The sequence below is a fragment of the Drosophila sechellia genome, unplaced genomic scaffold (genome assembly GCF_004382195.2).
Source record: "Drosophila sechellia strain sech25 unplaced genomic scaffold, ASM438219v1 U_372, whole genome shotgun sequence".
Lineage (NCBI taxonomy): Eukaryota > Metazoa > Arthropoda > Insecta > Diptera > Drosophilidae > Drosophila > Drosophila sechellia.
The window spans coordinates 17,861-34,751 of NW_022611308.1; the positions used below are offsets into that span (position 1 = coordinate 17,861).

Sequence of the window (16,891 nt, forward strand, 5' to 3'; positions counted from 1 at the left end):
GTCTATATGGTCGTCTTTGAACAGTTCTTTTTGGGTCAACTAATTTAATTTTCATTTCTCCCGAGCTAACTCTGGTCAATGAAATTCCGGCAATAAAAGATTTTGAGTATTTTTCCACTAAGCTTTTCAGTTTATCTCTGTCTTCACCAACAAGATCAGTATTTAACTCAGAAAATTTCTCATCATTAGAACAATAGTTTACAGTTTTTGCTCTGACCATTTCAAATTTACCAGGTGATATTATAACATTAAATTCTGGAAACAATACTTCACGACCAATAATTATGTCATTTTTCAAATATATGTCATTCAAGACATGAAACAATATTTCGATACAATGATTGTTAATTATTACGTTACTAAGTATCTGCAATGTGCTACAAATACTACCATTGCCAATACCTTTCAACATAACTACATTGTTAATTCTTTTACCAACTAATTTGCTACTTAGCTTTTGTTTAATTAAAGAACATTCCGCTCCAGAGTCAAACGTTGTTGAAAATTTCGCGCCTTGATGAATTATCTCTCCCTTGGGTTCGACAACCTCGCATAGTTCCAACCTTTTCACTTGATGCGTGCCTTGTCCTTTTTGGGCTTGCTGCAGTGTGTTGAAATATGACCGCGCCACAATTAAAACAAGTCACATCCGATTTTTGACGGTGACCAAAAGGGTTCCTGTCGTTGCTGTCCTTGGCATTAGACGAAAATTGCTGCTGCAGTTTAGCTCTACATTCGATCATGTTGTGACCGAGTTTTCCACAGAAATGGAATCTCATTGTTGAAAGTCGCTGGCGCTTTATGTCAGCTGAAGGCATTTCTTCTTGCGGAGTTTTTTTTCATTTATTAAACGTAAATGCTTTAAGCTCAGTTTGTAATTCACTTCTTGTGCGCACATTTGAAGTAAATGTAAAAATTAATCGTTGCAGCCTGCTATCGACATGAGCCAACTTAGCAAGCGTCACAGAAACAGCTATTTCCTCCACATCCATCTCACGCCAAAACACCACAGTATTTTTGTTTGTTGTTTCGGATGCCGTTGATTGTATTGCTTTAACAAGTTCGATCAAGTTTTTATTTAGCATTTCCATTAAAACGCGCCACGGCCCATCTATGGTGTTAGCAAAGACACTAGAATAACAAGATGCGTAACGGCCATACATTCGTTTGGCACTATGCAGCCACTTTTTTTGTGAAGGCCAAATTTGCTCTCTTTCCGCTCGCTCACGCTGAGAGCGTAAGAAATGTAAAAATAGAATTTGCTTGCTTGTGTGAGTAAAAACAAGAGACGAGAACGCGTATATGTGTACGTGTTGTGCTAGAAGACGATTTTCGGGCCGAAATCAATTCTGATCGAAGAAACGAATTTACATATTTGGAGTTGTGGCCAATTTCGTAGCAATATGATGAAATAAAATAAAAATTCCCTGACTATTATAATTTTAAAGTTTTTTATATTCGTTTGTTAAAATCGCCGCTCGAATTAGCTACCGTTTACATATTTACCATATATTTTATTCTTATTTTATTTATATTATGTTATATTAATTAATTATTTGTAATATATGTAATATTCGGTACCCAGGGAACACCACGGGGAGGCCATTAGAATTGTAATGGGGTCCTATATTAATTAGGCCTTCGAGTCGACTTGAAATATTTTAATGTATAACATTAAAACATTTCCATGTTCCCCAATTAAGTTATTTTTCTAACTATTGTTTTTTTTTTTTTTATATTTTGCGTCCAGTTTTCAGTCGCCAATTATTTAAATATAAATTTTTTTATTTATGAGATAGAATGCTGAGCTTAGCTTGCTTTTTTTGTTTATCAGCTATCATCACAGTCCACTTGCAATGCTTAAAAAGCAAAACTTTTATAAGTTTGTTTAAAAAATCTGTTCTATGTGCATAACATTCATTATTTTCATAAAACCATAATGAGAAGGCACTACTTTCATTTGTGCACTTAATGCATTGCTCAACAATAAATTTTTTTATACACATTTGTTTTTTATTATTTTTAAAAATATTTTCGAAAACTTTAATGTGTATTTTGCAAATATTAAAAAATAAATCAGATGGTGCCTTTAATTTCCCGAAGTCCGAGTCTATTGAGTAGTTTTTCTCATGTATGAAAAGCTCTGATGGAGCTGTTAAATGCTCGGTTTCTTTTAAAATTACCGATCTGCATTTATCGCAACTGGATCCTTTAGCAATATATCCAACAAAATATCTACTGGAAGTTAGTTCAATGGGTACATCATTGCACAAAAAGTTATCTATATTTTGGTCAAAGTACCTCTCATTGTCTTGCAGAATTTTGGAAAATGATACAGAGTATTCTTGTTGCTGTATTTCTTTTTTTTCAATGAAAGGCTGATATATTATCGAATCGAACTCTATTGGCAACATAACATCATCATCTGATTCGCAATTCGAATTTTGAGAAAATTTAAAAATGTGTAGAGATATGAGCTTGGCAATTATTATTTTAAACTACTTCATCACAAGCCAATATGCACTCTTTATCAGATGCATTCATTTCTTTAATAGATTCTTTAAGGGCTGAGTACAAACATTCGTTGTCTCCGGGCTGTAATTTTTTGATGCTGTTCCACTTTTGCAAAGATGATGGACTTGGAAAATTTAATTTTAGCGAGTCTCTTAAAAACGTATATGTCGATGTGGACCTGTAATATATGCTCTTAGCAAACAATTTTTCGCAATCATTCCATCTTGTATTTGTGCCCTTTTTTTCCTTAATAAGCATTTTCGCCAATATTTTTTCATTTCCCGTTAAATTTATTTTTTCTATTTCAGAATATATGTTTTTCTTGGACTTGGATTCCAACCTAACTAATTTTCGTTTTAGATTTGAGTTTTTTTTCCTCAAATTTTTAATTAGAGTTTGTCTCTCATCTGACAATTTTTTAGAAGCGAAATATTTTTTTTGAAACACTTTTAAAGTTTTTGCATTTTTATGGCACTGCCGACAATTCAATTCATTCAAATGGGCCATTTAAATGTTTTTTTCACTTACAATTTATAATTAAAACCTTTGTCGAAAAGCAGCAGCACGTTGTATAAGCGCGAAAAATTACGAAAATACGTAAACACTATTCACTATTCACTATTTATCGCAATTACTTTTTGCGCTTATATTTCCGTACTTCACTATTGCAACAAAACGATTTTAGTTGAATATAAACTCGATTATATGCGAAAAGATAAAAAAATTCGAGGAGCTCTGCGTATAGTCAACTTTAAGAAAACGGGCTAAGAGAAATTAAAAGGAAAAACAAAAAATTTGGCGCGCTATTCTTCCCACCCAAAAGTGCGCCCTTTTTAAAAATATCAAATTGGAATATACCAAAAAAAAAAAAATTAAACTGGAAGCTGAATATAATGCGCATCTTAAATAATAAAAATGGTTCATTTACATGCATCATATTAAGTTAAATGACTTAATAAGTATACTAAATAATTAAAGCAAATACAAAGGAAATTATTATAACTACTGTAATTTGAAACATAAATTTTCCAAAAAGAAGACATAACATTGAGAAATAAATATTTCATAAAAATAATAATTATTTTTTAATTTCATAAAAAAATAATAATTTTATTAATAAATAATAAAAATAATAATTTTATTAATAAATAATAAAAATAATAATTTTATTAATAAATAATAAAAATAATAATATTTCATAATAAAATTTCATAAAAAATAATAATACGTAGTAGAAAATAAAAATTAATAAAATAAATAAAAATATGAAAACAATTCGTTGCAAAAGTCATATCGTCAGGCACGAAGTGCGGACACAAGCAGTCAACAACCATTGCCTTATTAATTTTTCTCACGCCGCAAGCTGAATACCCTAATTACAAGTATTCTAATATAAAGTCATTTTCGAAATTTATTTTGTGATGTACATAGATTCGTCTATTACTATTTCTAAGCTTCATTTAAATAATAATAACGTTAAGGCAATGCAAAACAAGAATTTTTCGCATGGTGCCAATTGATAAAAATAATATAGATTTAAAGTCAACGAACTTCTAAGGTGAAGGGCATATTTTGTCAAATTTACAATACATGAGCATACGTGTGCACACATACAGTTGTATGCTATCACTGTATGCGTAGAAAAGAGCTGTTTGCTGTAGCGCTCTCCGCTCTTTCTCTCTCGAACAAAAACTTAAGAGAGCCTGGAGCCACCTCTAGAGCCACAGCCAAAAAATTGCGTGCCAAAAATTTGTATGGCCGTTACGCATCTTGTTATTCTAGTGTCTTTGGTGTTAGGCAGCGAACCAGATCCCACTTCTGATGTCGGAGCACAATTATTATTCTCCATTTCGCGCAGCGAGTTTCGAACGCACCGAAGATCTACACACAATTAATTTGTGTCACTCACTTCTTCTCCGTGCTAACCTTCGAACCACACTCGGCGACAGCGACCACACGCTGCCGCCGCGCTGTAACGGGAGATGCCAAAGCTACAAAAATACAGCCTACCAATAGCAATGCAGTTTGCAATAATGTAATATGATGAAATACCAATGATTTCCGCGAAATGATGAAATTACTGTACTTCTGGAATATTCTAACACAATACAATATGATGAAATTATTATTCTTGTGAAATATTCTAGCACATACACTAGCTTACAAAAGTATGCGCCGACATATACAAATATACAAAAAGACCACCAAAAACTACGTAAGCACTCCAGCGCCCCAGTAATACGATCTAACGCTTATACATAAGCCGATCGCGGAGCGTGGGAATGCTGAGCATGCACTTTGCAGCTCAAGTGGTCAATGCCTTCTGCATACATATGTATATGTATTAATGTAAGTAAGAATACAAAGATATAAGCAATGTATGTGCGGCTTAGCTGAACCCAACTTCAGCACACTTTGATCATTAAAATAAAGAACTTCAAACGGAGCAGAAGCTCTTCTTTTCTTAAACAATAAAATAGCACCCTTCCCAGTATATGGAGTTTTATTTTGGTTTTGAGTTGTGGTTTTAAGTTTTAAGTTTTAAGTTTCGGAATTAAAAGTTTTTAATAACCTTTGCTTCCGACCGCAAGAGATTTTCTTTTAAATGCTATTTTTACATAGATTCTTTTGCGGATGTAAAATGTGCGAAAAATGTTTTTTATAATCACTATTTTAATTCGCTGACCCTGGATAGCTAGTTGTATAGCATATTCTTCAGTTGATCAGTACCATACTAAAAGGAATCTTTACTTTATTGGATCCTACCGACTGCGCCAATTAAATGTTTGCAATACTTATATGTGAAAAAAATATAAGTTTTATTTCAATAAGTGATTACAATATTTGTATTTTTGAAGAACACCGTCCGATTACATTTAGATCTCAAACTGAACTCACTTAATTATTCTGGTTTGATTGATGTTCAAGCCTCGGTATTGAGCTTTTCTGATATGGACTTTAGACTTTAGGGTTCTGGTCAAGTGTAGAGAGAGAGCATTGGAGTTTCTGACTTTATTTGTCTTTGAATTTCTCTTGGATTCAAGTGAATTCGCTCTAGGATACAGGAGCTCTTAGATTCTTAAAGTTTTGTTTATTGAAATCTAATACTTTTGTTTTCGTGATTACGAGTTCGAGCTTTGAACGTGGGAAGGTGACGATGGGGTAAGGGCTTGAGCAAAGAATGCTTAAATTAGGGGACGGATTTTTAGTCTACCAGTGGGTGACTTATCTGGAGTTGGGATTTTTCCACTCAACCCTGTTTTGAAGATCATATGACAATCTTATACTTATCTGGTATCTGTTAAGTATATCCGGAGTAGAGTAGGGTGTATTTGGGCGTACATGTTGTATGTGTCTTAGTGTGTAGGTATGTGCTTAAGTCTTAGGGACTTATGGATATGTCACTGTATGTATCCTATATATATGCCTCCGAAGATGGTCATGTTAATGAAGACGAGATGGATGCGGAAAAGAAGGAAATGTCCTATGCCGAGTCTCTGGGCTCGAACCAATCTGGTGCTCTGTCCAAGTGGAAAGGACGCAGTTCAAGAAGAAGGTGCGCACCCAGCTGCGTAAGGAATGGACCAAAATATATAGAACCAATAACTACAAAGACTGGTACCCCTGGTGGCGGGATTACAAGTTGTGCGGCAGCGAGATTAACAAAAAGCTGGAGAGATTCGGCGATTGCAATCTGCGCCACCGCTTTGCTCTCATCGGCCGGAAACCGATGACCGGAAAGGCGAAGAGAGAAGAACACCTTTAGCTACTACCGCAACATGCGTCCGATTTTCCTACTGATGAACGAAAAGTTCCTCTACAGTTTGTCTAATGAGCAATTGGAACAGTTGCAGGACTTGATACGTGGCGTTCCAAATCACTTGTGGTTCTACAAGTTCCGCAGCATGGTCTACCTTTGGGAAAGGTACCATAGCACTCTTAAAACCCATGCAATCAATAATTTCAAAAGCGATAAGGGAATTCAATCCATAGCTCGAGAATGGAAAAGTCAAGCCAAAAGTATCTGAAAACCTTAAGGAAACCCAAGTTCTTCTATCTTCAAGTGACGAAACTTATCTTTATTTAAAGGCAATCAGCGAGATCGCGTGGACGGATCATACAAAAATCTATCCCGGCTTGTAATCATAACTGAATGCTAAGCTTATTAGATAAGATTGAATATGGAATCGAAGTCAAAATAAAACCAAGGGTTTCCTTCCGCAATGGCCCATACGATAGAATCACCTCACCGTCATATTTATTAGCTCCCAGAAACTTTGCAGATAACAAGCCATTTTAATAATACCCACCTTTTTTGTTTTTTCCCATTAGAAATCTGCGTGAAAAGTTTCGAGACAAACAGTGATGAGAAGTTCTTCATTAACGTGTGGCAGGTACTGACTGAGGTACTGATTGGCATACTGGAATCCCCTACTCCTGGCTCCTATCGAGTGCCCATGAGCATCTTTGATCCCAGACTCACGAAGGATCGTTCCGATAAGACCGTCGATTTCTGTGACATCGCTTTCAACCCAAAGTGTCAGTTTAAGATCCATAAGTCGCAAGTTCATGGGCACTTTGGTAACTCATCGTGTGCGCAACGAAGATATTAAAAGGGCCCTGTCTGCGTCCGGCGTTCCTGCTGCTCTTAACAGCCGGGATGGGGCTGTGGCTCCAGAAAATTCCGGTCAACTGGTGCAGGAGATCGACGAGAAGGATGCTGCGACAATCTGCAGGCTGGACGTACAGTACAAACGTATTGGTGGAGTTCGTGACGAGTCCGTTGACGAAATCCATGCTGAGATCTAATTGCCACACTACGTAATATTATAATGGATGCACAGTCTAATAAAGTTTACTTATGTAAAAATTCCCACTTTACAGGTTTCTTCGTAGGAGATAAATCTCGTTGTCGGTGGGGACCGGATCATGGTGAAATCCTACAAGTATGGCTATGTGTTCGACCAACTACTTTCTGCAGCAGGATCGTGCCCAAGCTCTGTTCGATAAGACCTCCAAGGTGATGCAGTGGACCAAATTTGGAGTATTCAAATCTTTAATTTCTGTTCTTTCTTCCCATTTTGCAGATGCTTAGGGTTCGCATTCCCTTGTTCACTAAGCAAAAGGGCACATGAATGAATAATTGATTTTTTTTTTTTTTTTTTTTTGGTAGTGAAAGTATAGGTATATACTTAATATACTTAATAAAACAAATTCATTAGTAAATATTACTTAGTAAGTAATATATATTAAGATGCAGATTTCATCGATGACACAAATGATGCACTTATAAATGATGATCAGTATCAGTGATCCGTGAAGAACGTGAATTCAATCGCCACTCAAGGGATAACCAACCAAACATCCAAGATCATAATGTCGTCGCTCGAGTGGAATTGCCTTCAACGGATACTCCCCTTGGATCCCGAAGGAAAGTAAAGACTCTTCCGGAAGTAGTAGCTCGCTCGTTTTATTCTATGATCATTCTTTAAGATAATAAATGATCTTAATATTATCTTCCCGAAGTTTGCCCTCCAAACTCTCGATCGACAATGCACGCTAAATTTTTCGCGCCTTGCAATGGCGGCCATGAGTGTGCCCGCACACATTTATCCACCAAATCCTCGACAGTATACATTATCTCCTGTTTCTTCATATATGTAGATTAAAAAGCGGTTTGGAGGCATTTTAACAGCTAGCTTATATTTAACTGTCATAGATTTTTGTAATGCTGTTTTTTTTTGTTAGTTTTCCTGTTTTGACTTTCGTGCTCTCATGTTTTATTCTACATTTTCCAAAAGTATTTGTTATTCAATATGTTCAGGTTGTGTGTTTTCTTGGGTAGTGAAAGTTAAGTAAATATTACTATAGTGAAACGAAATTAGGCAGTAAGCTTCTTCTATATAAATATCTGGCTAAAGGTATTTTTTTGGAAGATAGCTTTCTGAATATTACCGAATCAAACCCGAAAATTTACATTTGACATAATGCTTAAAATATAAATAACTAATAAATTATTGCCAGGTATTTCTAAATAATTCAATAGCGGCATGTTTCTTTTTCGGTCAGTATTTTTCAATAAATATACCAACTTCGAATCGGACTTATTACTAGTTTGAACAGCCGTCTTTAATTGCTTTGCAACCCTGGCACCAGACAGTGAAAAATTTGGGGAAAGGAAAGCATTTTTAGGGCCTCGTTTGTTGTGTTGGAAAAAATCGAAAAGAAACCAGTTAATCGACGGATAGGTAACTCTGCAAGGACTATTCGGAATTGACTACCACCAAATGAAGAACGACGGCAACAACAGTTACCAACGTTCCGGAGACGGAGATCGGAGCGGTTTCATTCCGAGCAGCAACCAGCGTTTCGGCGATAATTTCTAGGACAAGTTTCGTGGCGGACCGTCCTCCCATTTCGGCCAAGCGAACATGGGAGCATCCAATCCGAGCAACGTAGACCACTTGCTGGAGCTGGAGAACCGTATGGATCGCAATACGGATGTCAACTTTCGATGTCCCCAGCCGCAGCAACAATGCCCCCCCCCTTTTGGTGGAAATAATGGAACTGCTTATGGGGGCAATAGTGGACCTTCCTTTGCAAGAAGTCTTCCCTTTTGGTGGTCCTTCGTTGGGAGGAAACAGAGGTCCTAACTGTGATGACCAGCGTTCCGGTTTCAATGCTTCCTACGGTCGCGGTGGAAATCATGTCAACTTTGCCCAGAACTCTGGAAACTTTGGGAACAACAATAGGGATATAGGAAACTTTAACAACTTTAACAAGCGGACCGGCTGGCAGAGGATCCGGAGGCCCACGCTTTTATTCGAAATCTGGTGGCAACTTTGACAACAAAAATTGTGGAAGTGGCTTTAGCAACAACATTAGTCGCACCTTCCAGGACTTTCGCAACAACTGTAACCAATCACAATCAACAGTGGTAGTGGTGGAGGCGGTGGAGGAAGACTCGGAGGTAGTGGAGGAGGAGGTGCCGGCGGCGGAGGAGGAGTAGGTTCCGGCGGCTCTGGATGGGAAGCTAGTCAGCACGCCTTCAACTCGAAGGGCAATCAGTTGTAGAAGATGAATCTGAACCAGTGCGGATCTGATCGAAATCCAGCCCTACGCCAAGGCGGTCCAGAACTTGCACAACAATACTCAGAAGGCTGAAATCGTTAAAAGCGCGGGCTCGCCCACTCTGCCCAACAACAAGCCCGCCAACCTGCGTCCGGGCAATGCGGCTGGAGTACAAAAAAAGTTGCCCGTTGCAGCACCAAATCTATAACTTAACAACCAATTCGAGTACGGTTGCGGTCACCAACAAGAAGCCACCGGTGGCTGCACCAGCCTTGAGGACCAGACCGCAGGCAAACAGGACACGACCACAGAGATTAAGAACTGGACCACAGGGATTAAGAACTGAACCTCAGGGCTTGAGAACTGGGCCACAGGGATGAGAACTGGACCACAGGACCACTGACACCTAGGACTGACCAGCAGACAGTGAAAGGTGGACCACAAGGAGGAGAACCAGCAGGAGTGCGATAGGCCACCAAATTCCTGGATTCCCCGTCCAAATTAGTAAGCTTACATTACAAAACTTTCTTCCAACTATTCCAATTCATTTAGTAGAGTTTTGCGAATAGTAATAGTTTTACCACACACAAGTTCCTAATATGTTATGCATTGCAGTTCAGAAGCGAGTTGCCCCACCTCCACTGGAAACGGAGGCTGCCTTCAAGTCGGTCAAGAAATGCCGATGCGTGGCACGCAAGCGCAGTTTCCTTATTGGCGGATTCAAGATTCCCTATCTCAACGATCAGCCGAAGGAGCTCCCACAGCCCGAGGCGGACTCATATACATTGACCTTCTTCGAACAAACCTTCAATTAAACCTTCAAAGTCGGTCAAGAAATGGCGATGCGTGGCACGCAAGCGCGGTTTGCTTATTGGCGGATTCAAGATTCCCTATCTCAACGATCAACCGAAGAAGCTCCCACAGCCCGAGGCGGACTCATATGAATTGACCTTCTTCGAACAAACCTTAAATTACAGTAAAAGCCAGGACGCGGCCGTAGTGCTCAACGAAGATTCTGAAGACGAATCGGTGGCCGACGACGACAAGTCGCCTCGGAAGATTGCACAGCGCAACAGTAAACGAATACGGTACGATTGGGCACCGCCTAACGAATCGAAGAAATATAATGATTGGGGAAACTGGTGGAAGGACTACAAGAATGTTGGCGAGGTTGGAGCATTGCCTACCCAATCTGCCCAGGCTCAACACAGAGCAGAAAGAAGAAAAATACTGAGTATAGGGTAGGGCATAGGATGCTTCCTTGTGGAACTCCAGCTGCAACTGTCTTCGTTGACGGTTTGAATCTATCAGCAGGACGGGGAAAGTTCGATCTATTAGAAATCTTTTAATAACCAAATACAGTTGCATTGTACAGGAGCATAGGCGCGACTAGCTTTTTTGGAGGTTAATCTGCATCTTTCCCTCGAGCCGCTAGTTGATCGATAGACCACATATGCTGCGCAGCTGAGGTGCCGCAAAGTTTAACTGCCTCCAAAGTTGGCATTTTTACAAATAAAAATTTTTGGAATTCCCGACAGAGGTAATGAAAAGTTTGCATCCTAATTTAGGCGCCACAAGTCAATGTTCCCTTGTGGTGGTAAACTACTCGGGTCAGATGGAATCACTGGTTGAGAAACCAATGCAGACAATTCGGAATCTTTAGCAATCCCAGGGTGGTCTCCCTCCACAATGGATTGATCGGATTGATCCGAATCTTGTTTAGCTACCGATCCTAGCCACATCGGCTTTCTTTCGTTTTGGAGATAGCTCTGATAGCTTAATGCGATTAAGCTGTTAATCTAGCACGGAAAGGAAATCATCAGTCCGACGACGAATGCTATCTCCAGCTTCGCCAAAACTGCTGACCAGTTCAAACAACCTTTGGATTGACGCTTAAACGATTTTATCTCGTTCGCAACCCCTAGGCATCATAATATTATTTTAGATGTGGGCCCTCAGCTAGGTCATAACTTCTTCGGACGCTTAAACTAAGTGTGCACTATTTTATCACACAGTCTACAAGTCAATTTTTGCTGTGCAGTCTTTATAACCTGCCGGCATTTGTTTTAAAAGCAAACAATATTAGTATCCATATTCTTATACCCGTTACTCATGGAGTAAAAGGGTATACACAATTCTTTGAAAATTATTTAACAGGCAGAAGGAATCGTTTCCAACACTGTCCGTCAGTATGAACTTTTTTGACTCATTTTGACACGCCCGCTCTAAGCCCACAAACCGCCCACACTTTTGAAAAATGTTTAGATATTTTTAATATTTCTATTATGGTAGTGATGTAAATTTTGATTGATTTGCCAACAAATTTTTTTCCAAGCCCACTCTTACACCTAGACACAGCCCAAAACTGGTTCTCCCTTCTTCCTTTTTTTCAATTCGCACCACTGGACAAAAACACAAACTTGCCAGCGATCTGTTAAAAGTACCGCAAGATAGCAGTCTGCCCGCTGAAAACATTTTATTTTGTTTGGGAAAGCGAGATACAATGGATACAAAAACAACACCAAACAGCACTGCGGACATTGCACGAAAGAGAGAGTCAACAAAATAAAACGACCGAAAAGCAAAAGATTTCGTTAACAACGCAGTCTTTATAATTATATTTACAAAATATAATATAAAAAAATTCTAAAAACCTCTAATGGTTTGGAAACACAAAAATATATTGGGAACATGCATTAACGTAAAACTTATCTAAAACTGACGAATCTGTGTTATTTTTCAGACTCATATAATCAGGAATGCTGTGCAGCCATCGCAGGAAACTGCCAGCAACAAAATGGGTCTGGATGCCACCATCCACCATCCATCCGGCTGCTGGAAAAAGTCATTGCCGTTTTCAATTACCTTCAGCTGCAAAGTATACTTGAAATAAAAACCATTCGTCAATAACAACTCACAAGCAATTTAAAATCAATTTTAAAGAAGGGGAAAGAGCTGAATAAAAGAATCTAAATGGACGAACGCCGCATTAAAAAGGTACGCTATAAACAAAACTCACCTAATAATTCAGCCTCCACAACCAACTCTTTAACTCCTGTCACCGAAGTGGACACCATTATGCGCGGTTGCTCCCACAAAAAATATCTGAAAAGGGCGCCCCGATTTTACACTCTGGACCGCAGTTACCCAGTCCAGATGGCAGGAAACTCACAATGAAATTATAAAGTTATTACTATGACTCATCCCTCGACCCCTAGGCTTCATGTGTTTGATTATCGACGACCAAAATGAATAAATTAAACATCCGCGAATTCACAACTTGCCCCGCGGCAACACAAAACAGAAAGCGACGCAAAAAAAAACGAATCAGCAGCTCCTCTGGGAGCAGCGTTTCTATGGCTGAGCGCCCAACACAGTCTGAAACAGTCTAAAAAAGCTTAATCCAAATTGATCTTTCATTTCAAGTACTAAAAGTACTGAAAAATAAAGAAACATAATTCAAAATCATACAAAACAGAATAAGCCACATATAATACCTGTGTACCTATGCAATATATTATGTCCCGGCAGCTCAAAGTTGTTTTTCCCGTCGCAATAGCCACACGACGCCGCGCTCCTGGCAACGCTCGGTGACCGTCGCTCGCGCTCGAATCTCCAGCTATAAGTTCTGAAATAACTCAACAGTTTTGTCTTTTATTGAATACTTACACACGTGGTTTCTAACACAACTTTTGTTCATCTCTCAGAAGACTACTGTTCTCAGGTCGCTCTCAGGTTCTATCTCAGAGAGTGAACGTTCGCCTATTTCAGTGTTTCTCGCACCGTTTCCCACATCCATCCTTTATTTATCAGCTTGAGCTTTAATCCAGGTTGAGATGTATTGCTCTTCCCGGGTGACTCCATCAAAGGGCGTTGATCGGGCTTCTTCAGGTTCGTCGCAGGAGCCGGAATAACGGGGTCGGGTATGCCAGATGCTGGAACAATCGTCACGGTACGGGAGCTGGAACTCTTTTTAGATGGCTTACATCTCTTAGTGGTGTCCTACCATCCCCTGAAACATTGACAATGGTTCCTTCTCGCTCTAGCACCCTCATATTTGGTTGTATCAAAGTTTGGTGTTAGTTTGCTAGAAAATATCACATTCTTCACTAACACCTGATCTCCCACCTGGATGTCTACCTCCTTTGCCTCTCTCTTCTTATCAGCAGCTACTTTCCCTTTTTGTTGCTGAGTGCAATCATTTTATTTTTCAACTTAATCAGAGAATTCTCCCACTACATCGTGCACATTAGGAATTTTATCTCGAATCATACGATTGAACATTAATTTTGAAGAGGCTGTCCCAGTGGTACTGTGAGGAGTGACGTTGTGTATTAAAATAAAATCCTGAATATCCTGCTCAAAGTTACTATTGTTCAAGTTCGCTATTTTTAATCTTTTAACTAAAGACCTATTCATATTATTAACTTCCCCATTGGCCTGAGGCCAATATGGTGGGGTCCTTATTAAGGTAATAACACTCTAACTGCAATACTGTTCAAAAATCGCACTAACATATTGCTAACATCTGCCATTATCCGTGCGCAGCATTTTGAAAACCCTAAACGGCTGAATGTTTCATTGCTGACTTTCCCGGGTGATCTTCGTGCACTAGTTCCAACACTCTTTGGCGAAGTGTTCTCGGAATAATCAAACGTGTTTTAGAATACGTGTTTTTAGAATATTTTTTCCAAGGGTCGAGAGTTCAAATCGAAATGGATAATAGCTATTTGAATTCCAAATTTCGTTTCCCAGGCATGATATGGCGTCGATGATTTCCTCATCACGTTCATTTGCTTGGGATATTTCGGAGATGTTCAACGCTGCAGGAACCGAATGTTCGATGACTCTAAAGATATTTTACTCGTTCCTTCGCCAGGAAAAGTCTGTTGATCACAATTCGCAGAGCCGGGACAGAGCATCCGAAATATTTTCTTTACCAGCCTTGTAGATGACTTTGAGCTTGAATGCTTGTATCCGTAGAAGCCACCTTTATGGGGCTGGAGGTTTCGATGTTGGTTTAAATATTGTATCTAGTGGTTTGTGATCTGTCACCAGCTCAAATTTCAGTCCTGCTAGATAGAAGTAAAACTTCTCAACCGCCCAGACTAAAGCTAGACTTTCTTTTTCTTTTTCTGATTCACCCCAATCGAAAGTGCAGTCCTTTTTTTAACATGAATTTGCCCACGTAAGTGACAAGACCCAAAAAACTACGAGTCTCCTGTTTATTTTTGAATGAGAGAATTCTAGCGACTTTTTCCGGATCAACCTCAATTCCTCTATTTGACAAGATATGGCCAAGGAATTTCACTTCGTGTGTCTTCCAAACACATTTTTACGCATTCAAGAGAATTTTATTATCCTGTACTATTTTATCGACTTCCTTGAACGCGTTATCGTGATCATTTTCATTGATTCCAAATACAATGATTTCATCAATGTAGTTTAAAACTTTAGAGCACGCAGCAAACAGCTCCTCAAATCTTCGTTGAAAGCCGATGATTTTATCCTTTAAGCAAATCTCCTCAATTTCAGATTTAGTAGTTAAAAACTCGCATTTTTGAATTTGGTGACGTAACCTCAATATAAACTTTGCAAAGGTCTCGCCATCCGTATGAGAAAGACTTCTAAATAGATGCCTCTCAAAAGTTTAATTTTGTTTCGGCAAGAAAAATGTATTCAACTTATCTATAAGAACTTTATATACATACATCTATTTCGGTATCAGTTGAATTTTCTGGTAAGAGTGCCACAGGCAATGAAAATGATACAGTCTGCAGTTGTAGTAACTTGCTTCTTTTCAGAGAGGACGAACAAAATGCTCGTAGCCATTTCCCCATTCAACTGAACTCCTTTATGGAGACATGTTTACGATTATATAGACATATTGGGATGGAGTAATTGGAGAATCCTTAGCCGATTGTGTGGCGGAAGTTTTTTTTTATTTCAGTTGGCTCGCCAAGTGATCGGATGTTTAGGGGACGTTGGCTCGCCACATATTCTAGACTATGGAACATGATGCCGTGCGTAAATGACAGCTAAGCTTAATCGAAGGGCTCTCGATCTTTGATTACATTTCGTATTTAGACATTAATGTATGTGTGTGATTGTTTACAATAGTGTGTGTGGTTGGGGAGTTGTGGGTGTAGAATGGATATCTTACTTCCCAATACTTAAGAAAAAAGGCTGTCCTCAGGTGTTTAGATTAGGGTACAATACAGGGGTATTGGCTGCGCTTTGCAGGAATTCGAACTGAATATTCTCCAGATGGAAGCCTAGAAAATGTAGACTTGAAGTGGCCCTCGCAGTCGAGTTCTTCCTTTGTGCGCTTAGAAACGGATTCAGCAATGGGTTCTGTCTCCCAAAATTTGCGCACCAGTTCCTTCAGACGGATGCCCTCATCAGGCATTTGAGGCGCATTTGATTGAATGGTCAATAATGAAGCGTTGTTAGGTTTGGAGCCACCATTAGTGACAATCCATCCAAAACGAGTTTTTTGGAGAATGGGAAGTCCATCGACCAATTTTATTTGGACTAAACACAGCAGTACAAAGAAAAGACTACCGCCAATCAGCAAGTAAATTTTTTGGGGCCTGAAGAATTGGGTAATCAGCCAAGCGAAGATTTTCTGGTATTTTCCAGTTAGGTGGGCTGGTTGTCCGGTCTGGTTGATGACGGCAGTGGCCAACAACAAAAAATCCGCTCCGAGATTTTTAGCCACTAAGGAAGAAGATTGAGCAAGGCATAATTCCTGCGCAACTACGTGCAATCTTTTGGAATGAGCATCAGAAGCTAGCTGAGGTTGAGCAGGCTGGAACGAGATGGCGAAGGACTTGAGCCAAAATGCAGCAATTTGTTGTACTTAATTCCACAAATGCGACAGCGATCGGCATTTCAATGTCGCAGGTGATGTCCACCTTTAAGGCAGTTTTGGCATAAAGCTACCCTTTTTGCCTTTTGTAAGCGATCTTGAGGCGACAGTTTTGTGAATTGTGGGCAATCAAAAATTATGTGGTCTACAGCATTGCAGACAGGGCAGCAAGCGACAGGGCTAGTGGCGACAAATGAATTTCTAGAGTTGTGGATGGCTTTCCTAGGTTTTACAACCTTTGCCATGATTCCAAGTGCAACACTGATACATTCGATGTTTTCAACATTCTGGCATCTTGTCTCCAAAAACTTAACAAATTCATTACATTTTGGAAGCCTTTCAGTGGGAACAGCATCCTCCCATAATAGCTGCTTTCGCGGGTTTCGCGGTCGATTTTTTGGAGAAGACAATAAATGAGAATACACTCGGATATTT

General features: G+C 39.1%; 2 pseudogenes; both read left to right on the forward strand.

Annotated features, from left to right (window-relative positions):
- The first annotated feature begins 5,912 nt into the window (after nucleotides 1-5,912).
- On the forward strand, nucleotides 5,913-7,649 carry LOC116803257 (annotated as a pseudogene).
- Nucleotides 7,650-8,267: 618 nt separating this feature from the next.
- Nucleotides 8,268-11,048, forward strand: LOC116803258 (annotated as a pseudogene).
- The last annotated feature ends 5,843 nt before the right edge of the window (nucleotides 11,049-16,891 follow it).